The 15,096-nt window shown below is 38.0% G+C and overlaps 1 protein-coding gene across 9 annotated transcripts in view; it reads right to left on the reverse strand.

The window, feature by feature from the left end:
* BBS9 (Bardet-Biedl syndrome 9) overlaps positions 1–15,096 on the reverse strand; it is a 447,491-nt gene that overhangs the window by 37,400 nt on the left and 394,995 nt on the right. The gene's annotated exons all lie outside the window — the stretch shown is intronic.

Here is a 15,096-nt window from a genome sequence, read left to right on the forward strand (position 1 = left end):
CACTCCATAACAATAATTACAGTTTACTCATGCTCTCCATTGTACCAGCAATATGTCACCAACATGGGCATATTTTAGGTTGTACAAAAAATATTAAAAATATCTCCTTTCTCATTTCTATGGTTCCTATCACTAAGTTTCTAAGATATTAGGCTTTTTAAGTTTTTGTACCTTAGACATTTCCAGTTTAGTTCAGGATTAAGGGCTGTGCCATACAATGGGGCATGTACTTGATTTAGTGGAAGCCAATTAGCTTAATTTCGGTGGAAGATGTCATTCTGCCCTGTCTGTAGATTGAAACTTTAGTCAAATGGTACCTTTTCATAGAAGCAAAAGAAATACATGTTTCATTTCCTTTGGAGTAGTTATCATTGATTTTAAATAGCCCTAGGTAACAGACATACACATTTTTCAAGAAATCCCTCCCTACAGAATCCTCCAAAAGTGCCTACTAATGTTTGTTATCCTCTATTGCATACTACCGAGACTTAATATTAAGTCCACTAGCCATGCACATCAATTTCTTCTTTTGATTTCCAAGGATAAATTTAAGGGCCAATTACATATCCCTTGAAATGCCTCATGTGGCACTGCTGTAACAGAAGACAGAGTATTATTAATAAAATCTTCAAGCATGGAAGAAAACAAAATGCTACTTATATTTCTATTTTGAATTTGAAATTATTTTGAAGTTATTCTAATTTCAATGGCAACTCCATTTACAGTCAAAGATGATTGCCAAAGAATCAGACTATGTAGAATTATTAAGGTATCAAATTAATAACACCTATCTTCTCACAAAGTATAGGCAGTTGCTGTTAGCATGTCTATGAGGAGTTACTAAATTAATAGCATAGGTTATGTAGCCATCAACAGAAATTCTTGTCATATTTATATTATAAATTTGAGTCACTGTTCTTTATTGGAATTTAATGTTGTTTATTTTTTAATTTTGCTAAGGAATCTTACCATGACATTTTCCTGAGGATCACAAATTAAAACATTTTTTTTCTTCTTCATACTTGATCACATCTGTGTTTTCTTCCTGCTCTGCTTCTTTTTCTCTCTTACTGTTTAATTCAACTGAATCCTCATTCACATCTAACATTATCTCCTTTCTAGAAATTCTTAAGGAGAAGTTCCTATTTTTAAGGTGGTGAACACAGTTGTATTTTTACTTTCCTGCTCATTTTCCTTTTCATATTATTCCCAAGTCCTTATCTCAGTTTTCCAAAAAGATCAGTGGTCCATGAGCTGGGAATTTCTAGCTTCTGCCAACTCTAGTGACTACTGTGTCTCTGGGATCTGGGAAAGGTAAGAGGAAAAGACAAAACTGTCCCCTTTCCTTCTTCCTCCATACCCTGAGCTACCTGGCACAGTAGTGAGTAGACCTACCACCCCAAAACACTACAGCTGTGGTTGCATGACACTTATGTATGAAGAAACGAGAAATACACAGGAAAAAAATTTCATCCTTAAGCATGGAAATGAGGGCAGGGAAGGTACTGGATAACGGTAATAGATCACTTGGAGAGAGAGAGAATTCCACAACTCGAAAGCACTTTATAATAGTAGTCATCGATTCTTTTTCAGTGTGTTAAGTGGCTTACTAAGGCTATACAGATTGACAGGTTGAAAAGATGACTGCAGGATTAAAGTGACAGAACTGAAATGCATGGTCCATGATATCTGCTGCAATAAGAGCAATGCAAGTTTTTTAAAAGGAAGAGCTTCCAAGAAATGGCAAAAGGAGAAAGTGGGACAACTGGGTCCATTTAACACTAGAAAGAGAAGGCTGTCTGGAGGAAGTCAGGCATCTCCTATTACAAATAGGGTAGGTGGGTGCTGCTGAGTTATTTGTTCTTTTGTTCCCACTGAAGCCAAGACAAAAGGAAATGAATTTAAATTGCAACAGGAGGGATTGAAGTTAGACATTAAGGGAAAAAACCTTCCTGATGAGAAGGCTAGTGAGATAATGGAACACATAATTGAGAAGGCTGTGGAAGCCTCTATCCCTGGAGATGTTTAAGAATAAACATCTATCTTTCCCAGGTCATTTTACATACAGAATGGCCTGGAGTATTAGAATGGAGACTTTTAGATTTACCCTCCAGCCCTAAAACACTACTGTGTTTACGTAATGAGACAGGCTGTGCAGGGGTGCATCCGTCCACTGAAGTGACAATGGCCAGGGATGGGAAGCAAGCAGCAATGCTCTTCTTTGGACCTTGCTTTGATCAGAGCGGTTCTCAGAGCACCTGAGCAAAAGCCTGCACCCAGGTGTGGCTAATCTCCTAGTAGTTCATGAGTCTCCTGAGGATTTCACAGGGTACAGCAACTTTGGACCATGCTCCTTCATTAAGTAAAAGGACTGTAAAAATGTCTTCATTTAGAAAGGGAAGCAAATTGTTTGTAATATGATGCAGAGACTGAAGTTTGCTTATCTTGTTATTACCAAGAATAATCCAGTATGATACCTAGACTGGTTTGGAGAGCAGCCAGCTGTTCTGTATCATTTCAGAGCCAGAAAAGAGACATATTGCATACACCAATCCATCCAGCACAGAGCCTACTGTGTGCAGACTGTGTGCTAACAGTGAGGGGGGTACCAAAAGCACAAACAAAACCTTTGTCCTCAAGGAGCCCACAGCTGGGTTGGGCTAGGAAACATGGATCTCTCTAATACAATGCAATCCCATATACAGTGCAATAAGAGCAATGCAAGCAATGCAAGGAGCAACGCAAACGAGGATGAAGCCATGACCTAGTCGGAGAAGGGTACTAGAAGTGCACAGAGAGGCAAGAATGGTCTCAGAAAAAATCTGCATATGCTGCAAAAGATGACAGAAGTCAGCTGGCTGAGTAGGAAAGATGGGAATCCTAGGCAGAAGAGCTACATGTCTGGGGACAAGGGAGACCTGAGGACAGGAGAGAACCTGCTTCCTTCTGGGAGCTGCAAGTAGATCAGAATCGTAGCTGGAAACATTGCTAGTGGCAAGCACAAGAGAAGGGGCTAGAGACACAAAAGCCAGATCATGAAGGGACTCATGAGCCATGGCAGGTAACTGAGTTTATCGTGAAGGCAACCAGGATTTCAAACTCTAGAGAGAGATGATTGGATCACATATGTCTACACAGGTTGCACAGGATAAGTAAACTCAGATAGCAGCATAGTGAGCTGAGATTTCTCAGTACCTGGATGGTGGTTGGGTCAGGTGAACATTCAAATAATTACCAGGCTGGTAAGAGTCATACACCCAAGCCAGGGTCCTATTTTTATTGGGTTAAGCTGCTGTCTAAAGCCTCAGTCAGGCAAGCCTGCTCACTCATCCTGCCTCTATGCCTGATAGCTAAATGATGAGGTCATAAAACTGTGGGCAACTCTTGGCATTTATTGCTTAAAGAAAAAAAATCATAGTTGGCTAACTCCACTCTTAAAGAGCAGCTTATACCACTTATATCCTCCCGACATCAGGAATTAAAAAAGAAAATGTCAAGAGTTACAGAGTTCTACTTTATCATCATTAAATATCTTGCGGTTTGAGAGCAATTATCATTGTGCTTTACCCATCAGCTATGCAATGTTTATTCCTGGTCTCCTACAGACACAAAAATGTTTAGGAAATCAACTACGAAGATAAGTGTGGCCATTGGGGACAATTCTCTTGCTGACGATCATTTTCACCAAAAGCAGGGAGAAGGGTTATGAATCATCTGTGACCACTTATGCTTAAGCTGAATACATTAAAATTTAATGGTTTCGACACAAGAAGCCAGTCATAAGTCTGCACATCAAGGCACTAATGTGTTGGGCCTAATTGTACTTAGATGAAGTAAGTAAGGAATGCATGGCAGCCAACTATATTTTGCTGTAAAATGAAAATTATGAATCTCTAATCACAAGTGAGGAGTCTTTTCTTACAATTCATTATTCATGATTTCATTCACTTTGAATTATTCATTTTCTCAAATGTCAATCCTACAGCCTTTTAAACTTTTCTATTCCTCCACTTTCAAGTGATAAATGCCTAAGAACTTAGTGGCCTCAAGTCTTTGAATACAATAAAGTGTTTTTTCAACATGTTACTGACTTCTCACAATTATTCCAGTTTATGAATGCAGCTTGGCTATTCAAGGTTAGGACTGCCACCTTCCATTTGTTCTAAGAGATAACAGGTTTATAAAAAATGTCCTTTTTCTAGCATTGTCATTCCTAATAAAACCTAAACTTTGAACAAGTCCTCCTCTATGATCTGGCCCCTGCCTGCTTTACCAAGCCAATCTCCGGTCATTCTCCCCAATCACTTCGACCTTCTTTCCTACTTCCTTTGAATCCTTTGCATTTCCTGTTCTGACTTTCTGGATGTCTCCTGTTCCCACTGCTCTTACTCCCAACACCACCACATGCACCTTCATACACTTGGCTCCCTCCTATGTTTTCAGTCTCACCGCAGATGACCCCTCCTCAGGAAAGCTTCCCTAAGTATCTCCTCCCCCTGCCAGTCACCCTTTATTAACACTACCGTACTTATTATCTTCATATTACTAACACAATTTGTAAATATCTTTCTTATTGTTTGTGTATTATCTTCCCCACCAGGATGGATGCTTGGCAGACTCTGTCTATTTCGTTCAAGCCTGTATACCCAGACTCTAGTATGGCAATAAGCACATAGTAGGTACTCAATAAAGATTTATAAAATACATGAATTTGTAATTCTAGGAGACAATAATTGAAGTCTATTTTATCCTGAAATCACCTCTTCAGTTAATTAAGTACAATTTATCCCCCATTTTCCTCACATCATTCTATGAACTGACTGCATGAGCCATCATGCTCATTACTCTATCCAAGTAATCAGGAGAGCCATAGGCCATAACCTAGAACTTGGGACAACTGTGAGTAGAGGACTGCATCACAGACTCTCATTGGGAAGGATTCTGAGATCCTAACAGTTAAAGGTACAGAAAAAGAAACTGAGGTTCAGAGAAGTTGAGTAAAAACCCATCTGCCTGTCTTTCAGCATCTTGTGCTTCATGGAAGATGCCTCCAGCCAACTGTAAGATCTGTGAAAAGAAGAGATCCTAGAAGCAGTCTGGAGTACTACCAACTTGGATTGACTCCTTAGAAATGCCACAAATCTATGTACAGCTTGTTTCAGACTGAACCCCCATCTTGGATAGAGAAAGAGGACACACTTTGCCAAGGACCACCCCTCCTCAACTGTCATGGTCCACCATCACTCCTCTCCTGGTTAGCATCTCCTCTAAACAGATCATCAGCCAGACCATTTTGTGCAGACTGATGCTACATGCAAAAGGAGAGGAACTAAATAAATAGGTCATGTTAATAGAGACTAAAGTCTGAGAGTTACTGAAATATATTTTCACAATAAAAATAAAAGTCTGACTGGTACCTTTGAGCATTGTATGCTTTCTCAAATTAAGTGATGTTTCTGGCTAGCACACAGTGTGTTACTACAATAAGGAAACCTTAGATTCAGATATTAAATATGAATTAATGATGATGGCCTTTTAAGTAATTCAAAAAGGTACTCAAATGGAAACTGAGTGCATAATTACTAGACATTCTTGGCAAATGCAAATGAAAAAAAGCAAAAGATCTTCAGATAAGTAGTCCAATTAAGCACCTTGGGATTATTGAGAGATAATTTTACAAGTTTTCGAGACAGGGTTATTGTGGGTTTTTTTTTTTTTTTTGGAGTACTAAGTTTTTTTTATCACACTTCTTTGAAATATTATTATTGGCATTTGTAGGAGACCTGAAGCCAGGGAGAGGAAAGGTAACTGGTCTTGTTATAAAATCCATGCCTAAAATGATAAAGACTCAGAAAAGGGGGCTTAAGTAAATATTTGCTAAATAACTGATGAGCCAGATAAACACTAGGGGGAACAGAAAAGCTTAAGTTTCAACTCCCAGACTCACGTACAACCTTTAGATTAGGCTGGTCTTCTTTTAGACAGGCTTGTACTTCTCATTACTTATGAAAACAAGATTTTGGAACGCCTACTGAAGTCATTCAAATTGCCCTTTTGTACCTTAGGCGGCTAACGTGGCAATATAATTTACAGAGGATACATTATGTTAGACTTTACAAAGGTTCTGTGATGTTCTCAGATGCCCACCAAGGAGTCCAGCAAATTGACACCTCTAAAGTCATTTTCCTGGCATCCTGAGATGAATTTAGTGCCAGGTCTTCAAATGTGAATAGCTCATATGTCATCCCATTATGCCACCTGGCCTCGGACCAGCACACCTTTAAAATAGATTTATTTAGGCTATAAACTTACAGGACAGTGCCTCTGTCTTCAAATATATTACATTTAAACAGCTGGGAAAATAAAATCCTAACTTTCCAAGGCTGAAATCTCTGAGGCCAATTTGAAGTATGAAGAGCACTATCAAATTCTGTTACAGATACAAATTTAGATGATGTTTCATAACATATTAAAGAAAAAAACTCACGGAAAGCAAATTTTATGATGGTAAAACTCTTGAGGGCTCACCGTATTTCTATTTTACTTGAAGTTCAGTTAAATACTATTCAATACAATAAGGGATAGGGGGCTCACAACTTTAATTAGAAAGTAGTTCCAGATAGAGAGCATGTAAGTCCGAGTATATAATTCACTTTAGTCAACAAACTTACTAATTCCTATTGATCTGGAAGACACTTGTTATCTAATGAATCTTTATAGATTACTAATTAACCCATAAGAAATTACATTGTGTCTGAAGAAAAATCACCTAGTGACACTGGGAATCCAAATATGTATTCCTACATAACATCATGCTCTGCTAAGTGTTATCAGTTGTATAAACAAAGAGAGTGGTCACATATTTTGCGCCCACATGGATTTTATGTTTTAACTTAGAATGCACATATAGCAACTAGAGAACTAGACAGTGTAACACGAAGTGCCAGTGGGTAGTACTAAAAGTTATAAATATTAGCTTTAAGCACATGACATTACTAACATTATTTACTCTACAGGAGTTAGATTAATTAGCAAAGGGGAGAATACTCAGAGAAGACTTCCTGCAGGAAAAGTAGATGTGAGATCAACACTCAAATTCAACATAAACAGAACCAAACTTATCATTGTTCTCCCTCAAGCTTTGTTCTCTTCCAAAGACGCCTTTTCTATGAATGGCACACTGGCCAACTGGAACAAGCAATCCAGGAGCCCTCCCTAATACTCAACCCTGATCTTCAATCAATTACCAGATTCTGTTGAATCCTGAAAAATCCTGAAATCCTGAGAAATTTCTTATATCTATCTGCTCTTCCTGATCTCTATGGCTACTTCCCAAGACTGGGCCTCTATCATCTCTTGCTTTCGTAGTATTTACCTTGTTTTGCAACTGAATATCTATAGGATTATTTAATTAATTGACAATATAGGCTTCGTGATGGTAGAGACCATGTCTGTCCTGCTCACCATCAGCTTTCCACTGCTTTCAACAGTACCTGGAACATAAGGAAGTAAAGAAATTGAGCTAAGATTCAAGATAAAGAAGAACAACTAGGTCAGATTATGAAGGGCTCGGTCCTAAAACAGAAAGCCTGGTATTTTTCTAATTAGGAATATGACTGATATTGTGTCCATCTGAAGAAATAACAAAATGAAGAGAAAGAACTGATTTGTTAGATAAGGTGTTGAAATTTGCTATTTCTTTAAAAAAAAATAGGTTAGCAAGACAAAACTTTATTTCCCTTAACAATTAGGAATAATTCATACACATAAAATATATAAAAGAAGAAATGCTACCAAATCTGTAAGAGCTCAGTAGAAGTATGTCAGCTCCCACCTCTGCCCTCGTCTCGCTCCATCTCAGCAGCACGTGACAATGCTGACCTTGGAAACCCTCCCCTCTCTTGGCTTCCACGTGGCTACTTTCTCACAGTTTTTCTGTTACTCATTCCTTGGCTGCTTCTCCTCAATTTCCGATGTTGGTTCTTGCCCTTCTTCATGACCTCTAGATGCTGGAAGGCCTCAAGGTTTAGATGAGCCACCCCCCCCCACCTTCTCTTTTCTCTTTCCACATAATTAGCCCATTCAGCTTCAAATACAATACAGAGGCTGCTGTCTCCTGACTGTCTCTCTGCAGCCCTGGCTTATCCCCTGAGTTCCAGACACCTTGACATTCACAAGTGGGTGTCCACAAGGCCTCCTGAGTAGAACAGATCCAAACAGATCTTTTATTCTGTACCCCCCACTTAGCCCACATACACACACACACACACACACACACTGTTCTTCCCTCCAACTTCCCTATCTTACCACTACCACTACTGTCCGCCTCGCTACTAAAACCAACATTCCAGGAGTCCTCTCTGCTTCCTCCCTCATCTCACTGCTTACTTGTAATCCATCACCATGTATTCTATGGCCTCTAAAATATGCCCTAGAGCTCTCTAGTTCTATCTCTATGGCCACAACCCCAGTCATCATTGTCTATTGCCTACATTTCTACAATAGTCTCTCTGGCTCTCCCGGTATTTCCACTCCAGCTGTTTTCCAAATCATTCCCTAACAGTAGCCATAGTAATTCTTAAAAACACAGACCAGATCACATAATTTCCCTCCTTAAAAACCATTTGATGGCTTCCCACTACTCACAAGATGACATCTAAATTCCTTACTGTGGAATGTAAGGAATACATGACTTGGCTCTCCCTGCCACCCTTCCTCATTAAGATCAAGCCAGGGAGGCTATGTGTCTTTTGAATACACCAAGTCCTTTCTTCACTCCAGGCCTTTAAATTCTTCTATTTCCAGTTTTATTAAGATATAACTGACAAATAAAATTTTAATTAAAATGTGCAGTGTGATGATTTGCTATACACATATATTACAAAAGGATTTCCCCATTGAGTTAATTAACATACCCATCACTTCACATATTTACCTTTGTGTGTGTGTTCATGTGTGTGAAAGAGAGAGAGAGTGTGTGTAAATGTTTAAGTTCCACTCTCTCAGCAAATCCAGGCCTTTAAATTCTATTCCACCAGCTTAGAGCACTATGTCCCTGGTTCTTCATTTTCTCAACCCTCTGCTCACAGAAGCCTTTCCCAATAAACTTGTCTACAGTAGCCTTTACCCCCAACTCTCTCAACTCCCTGTTTGTTTCAGTGAACATAATACAACTCAAAACTCTCTTCTTTAGCTTCACAATGGTTTACTCTCCAGCTTCTCCACTAGAATATATGCCCCATGAGGGTAGGAATGCTGTCTCTGCTCTTAATCAACATGTTCCAATGTCCAGTATAGTGCCTGGAACATGGTAGTATTTTTAAAAGTGTCTGTTAAATGAACAAAAAAATAGTCCTATTTCATGAATAAAACTCCTTTCCCCCTTTTAAGAACTTCCATGTATCCATTATGCTCCTAATATTGGTCTCTGGGCCAAAAGATGAATTGTTTACAGATGGTGATATTTAGCTTCATTCCAAATTTATATTTAAGAAACCACAGTACAATTTGTAGAGTTTACAAGTCTAAAGAGGAAGGAAAAGAAGATAGTTAATATAGTGAAACAGAGGAGAATTGAGCAAAGTTTAGAAAGGGGAAGGTGGCAGCAGAAAAGAAAGGTTAGACAGCTCAACTAAGATGAATATGAGGTACAAGATCCCTGAGGAAACAGAAAAACAGAAGAGGATACAATTCATCCATCAGCTGCCTTTCAGATACCCACTGACATGACAGATACTGAGGTGAGAATATGGTAGTAAGTACCACAGACATGGTCCCTCTCCTCATGGAACTTATAATTTAGTGAGAGAAATATTAAACAAACCCACAACGAAGGTATAATTACGAACTGTGCTTCATGCCGTAAAGAAAAAATCTGAGAGGCCACGAGCAAGAATGATAAGGGTCACAGAAGACCTCTCATGGGAAAGAGATCTATAATTTGGGACCTAAGGATAAATTAGCTGGTGAACATGTAGATGTGTGGCAGGGGGTAATTTTGGGAGGTGGAAAAAGGACAGTATTCAAGACAAAGGGAAGGGCATATGCAAAGGCCAGAGGCAGGAAAAATCTTGATGAGCAGAACTGAAAGGGGGACTTGTGGGCCAAAGGGAATTCTGGGGAAATGGATGGCAGAGAAGTGGATGGGAAGAAGGAGGAAGCAGAGTTCTGTAGGGCAAGGTGATAAGTCTGAGTTTCATCCCGAGGCCAAATGTGTCTTCTGAGAAAGAAGAGAAAAACAAAAGATGAATAAAATTATAAACATTTAATATAAGCCAATGGGAAGTAGAGTTTTGTTTTGGACAACCTTGATCTTCATGGAATGATGGCTTCTGTACAGTTTGGGGGAGGAGAAGAGGTTGGAGCTTGAGCAAAATCACAAGGATTAACTTCTGTTGGGAATCAGACCAGAACCAAGTAAACAGAACTCTGGTTAGCAGAGGAAGGCCCAGGTGAAATCACACAGCGTGAGAGGAAACAAAAGTAGTTGGGCCAGTTTTATGATTAACTTTAGCAACAATTTCCAGCCCCAGAGTAGATCCAAGAAAAGTCAAAGATTTACTCAGGACTGGAGACTGACAGGGATCTAGGATGAAAAGCCACAAAGTTCTACAAGGCAGAGCTAAAAGGGCTAGTGGAAAGGCAGACAGACGTGGAGTGGGTACGCTGGAAGGTGGGGGTTGGAAGGAGGAGAACTGAGTGAGAGGAAACTGGGAAAGATGAAACAATGTTCAAGAAAATGATTTCATTTCAAATCAGTTTCACAAGATTATGTTAGGCATCTTCTACATTCCAATTATATTAGATTCTAGGGATGGATTCTAGGAAAATGAATGACAGTCTCTGCCCTCAGAGATGTCAGTCTTATAAGAGGATGTCAATAGAGAGTAGACATCTAATAATGATTGATGGTATAACACAAAAATAAGAATAAACTCAAAATAAAAATGTGATGAAAATTGTTTTTATGATATAAAATGTGTTAATGATCACTACAGATAGCTAGGAATTTTATTTATTAGGTAAACTTCTCAAGAATTACTTTGGATTCCTTTCTAAAAATGGAAATACATTTTTGCATCAGAAAGCTTTGAAAAATATAGTGCCCAAATAACATTAATAGTAATAAACTTAACTATAATATTATATAGCTAAACAATTATTTTAACTAGTCACATAAGGAATTTTTCCCAAATAATAAACTATACTCTCCCTCCATTTCACTTATGAAGAAAAAGAGAAACAGGCTTTAATCAGAAGAAAGATACAGATACAATGGTTTATGGTTGGGGTCTCAATAATGGTGTGGTACAGGACGTGTTTTTCAATTGAAATAATGAAGTATGAAGTGTATAATTCATGAGTTTATAAATGTGTAAGTTATCACAGTCTGGTGTTTTACTAATTTTGAAAGATTTTTTTATCTCTTAAAAATATATAAAACATGTAATATCAGGTAACTTACTTGTATAATACACAGTCACATACACTGATAAATGTCTACCTTGACAAGGTTAACTTTATTTTTTCACTGAAACCCACCAGGCTTCTATACTTGAGCCCTTAATAGTTGCCATTGCCCTTGCTCATAATTAGAGAGCCAGTAAGCTGGAGCCTTGCACCCCTTGCCATGCTATTCGCCATAACAATGTTTTTGCTTCTTGTTTTATGGTTGCAGTCACTTCCAAGTTTATTTGTAACAAATGCCAAAAGTATCTCAGAGCAACCAACATGCAAACACCTGTACTAAATAAAAACCATCCTATCGGTATTAGCATAAATCATGGCTTCTGAAAGCTAGAGAGTGACATCACTTTATTTTTTGCTAACATTTTCCACATGACATTGGACCATGGCCCTAAAAGCAGACTTGAGAAAAATAAAGAAATTCTGAATAACCAAAATATTTATTTTTCAAATTTAAAAAATTAAAGATTTTAACAACTAAAAGCTACTTTTTAAAAAACATAAAGTTTCGACATATCATACAGAGGAATACAACTAAAGGTGCTTTACTTTTTAGAATTAGAAACTTATATGCTCTAAAAACCACCAGAAACAAGAGAATTGTTTCTCATTTTAATTTATAATTGTTTAAGAAATACCCAAATTACACATAAATCAGAAGGGACGGACTATTCCAACAATTTACTTGAATGAACACATTAAAAATGGAGTTTCTTCAAAGTTTAGTATAAAAGGATTCTCTAAAAGGTTGGCAGCATGGACCTGACTTCATTCAGCGTGACAGCTCAAAGTGGGAGAACATCCTCTCTACTTGCTATGGCTGCTCAGTGTCAGCAGAGCTGTTCCTATTTTAGAGCAGGTGTGTTGGCCAGAATTAAAAATGATTAAGACACAGGAATGGGCCAAACTGTATGGACTGGCCAATCTATCCTGCATATGTTTTAACACTTTTAAATGAAAATAATGTGATATAAAATAACTTTTAGTGACTGTCTCATGTAAGCCTCTGATGAGTGAATTGCTTTTAAGCACTTGAAATACTTTACCCAGCCACCCTAAAATCTAAAGGAAAATGAAAAATAAATAAAACTTTAATAATATTCATCAATTTACATTGAAAGGAGAGAAATATATTCTTGTTTTCTAATTTTTTTAAATGTTTATTTATTTTTTTGAAAGAGAGACAGAGCACAAGCAGGGGAGGGGCAGAGAGAGAAGAAGACACAGAATCCTAAACAGGCTCCAGGCTCTGAGGTGTCAGCACGGAGCTGGATGCAGGGCTCGAACCCATGAACCATGAGATCATGACCTGAGCCAAAGTTGGACACTTAACTGACTGAGCCATCCAGGCGCCCCAAGAAATGTATTCTTATTGTTGAAAATGCAATTCCCTGGACAGATAGTGGGTATTGGGAGTAAAAATTGAAAGGAAGAAAACAGGAAGTATATTTGTTATAATTTTGAGGTGAACCAGTACACCTTACTGCTGAAGACAGAGTCACTGGGGTAGCAAAAGCTGAGGTGGGGTAAAAGTTGAGGGGAGAAAACTGGAAAAACTGTTACCGGTTTGTGGTGAATCTGTAGAAATCCCTTCATATTAGCAACTGCTGGAATAAATGCCCATTTTTCATCCTTATATTTGAAGACAAAACAGCCCCAAATATGAATAGAATATGTAAGAAAAGTTCTTTTTTAAATAATGCATGCCTCAGAGATAAATATCTTCCTGAGGGATGCTCTAGAGTATTGAGATACTTTTTCCTTTGGCCAATCTATGTTATTTTTAAAGATGCCACATATCACACAGAGTTAGGCTTTTGATTGTAATATTTCATATCAGAAAAGACAGCTCACATTTATAACTGGGTGAGGGTACAAATGGGCATTTTACAGATTTATCCATACGACATGACTAAAGACAGAGGTATAGTGATATGCTTTAAAAGTTATTTAATTTATCCCCCTGCTTTCAGGCAGGGTTTTTCCCAAATTATCTTTAGACTGTTGAGTATCCACATTAGTTTAAACATCTGCAAGGAAGGAAATTCCTCAAACTCCCCTGGTATTTTATTCTTGTATTAACAATCCTACTTCCAAGAACACGGCTTTGGTCATCACATTGTAATTAGTTACCAGCCAGCTTGTCTATCAACAAGTATTTGCTAAGTACACACAGGGAGAATGTTATTCTGTTAGGTCTTTGATGGCAGACCTTCCCCTATAGTTACTCTTAATTGCTTCTCCTGTCAAATACAACTCTAATCCTGGATTCAAATATTCTTGCACTAAATTTCCATTCATCCCATTATGGACTCCCCATTACAATGGATAAGAAGGAGCATCCTACTAAAAACTGAATGTTTTCTTTCCTTATACAATACAGTTTGATGTTCAAAACAATTTTGAAAGGTTTTGATGTTTCAAAACAAGGAGGTGTTATCTCAATATTTCAAGCGAAAAAATTATGGCTCCAAACAAGTATCTGCATAATTACTAAATGGCTGACTTCTCCTTCCCAGACTGGCTCTTGCAAATCATTTTAACTCACTGTCTCATCATTCACCCCTTCCTGCTCTCTCACAGAACATTATAAAACTTTACTCAGCATCTGGGCTTTATTAAACTTTTCTTTTTTTTAAATCTCCACATATTCCCAAGTTATATCTAGGTTCTTATTTCTTCTCAAATACTAACTCTATTCAGTCTACCTATATTCTAGATTATTCCTCTGCCTCTTCAAAGTTTCCCATTTAACAAGAATGTTGCATTTTAGCACTCTCATCTTGCCACCACCTCCTGACCTTCAAACACTCCTGAACATAGTTTTTGAACAGAAGGGCAAGAAAAGAAATGCAAACTTCTTCTTCTACCTTGTACCTTCCAATTATGGAAGAATCTTTGCTTGAGCTTCTTCTATCCTTGAGAGTATTGGCATCACTTCTGGAATTGCTTAAAATTCACTCCTCCCCACAGAACGGCTTCTTTTCCCAGATTTGTGATTCTGCAGCTAAATCCCAAATCCAGTGTTTCCCTCCCTATGCACATCCTTGGTTTCATCCAATTGCAAAGCTTTAATGACGAACTCTAAGCTCAGGATACTAAAATCTACTTTGCAGGCCTCCATCTTTCCCTGAAGCTAGAATTCCTCACATCCAGCTGTTGACACACATCCCTTCAAGGATGCATCTCAAGCATATTTGAAATGAAGCACATTATCCATAACAAAATGCACTTGCCAACTTAATCATTTCTATCAATGGCAACTAACTGTATCCTTCTATCTGTATCCTTCTGTGTTTGTCATACTTCCCCTATCCTGCACACCACTGTCATATTAGTACTTCATACAGCTTATGAACCTATAATAGCTTCCATTACCATCTGCATTATGTGTGATCTCTTTTATCTAGCTTTTCAAGTTCTTATATTAATTAGTGTTTACTGATCTACCCGACTGAATTTCTAATCTGAAACTCACCAGTTTACTTACAGACCCACATCTTCTTGCCTCACTAACTCTCTATATATAATATCTGCCACCACCCTTTTTAAAACTCCACAATTTATACCTACTTCAAGACTTACCCGCTTTATAAAAAGCTCCACTGATTCATTCTAAAAATGTAAAGT

Source organism: Herpailurus yagouaroundi, unplaced genomic scaffold, assembly GCF_014898765.1.
Source record: "Herpailurus yagouaroundi ecotype Mexico unplaced genomic scaffold, PumYag 100, whole genome shotgun sequence".
Classification (NCBI taxonomy): Eukaryota; Metazoa; Chordata; class Mammalia; order Carnivora; family Felidae; genus Herpailurus; species Herpailurus yagouaroundi.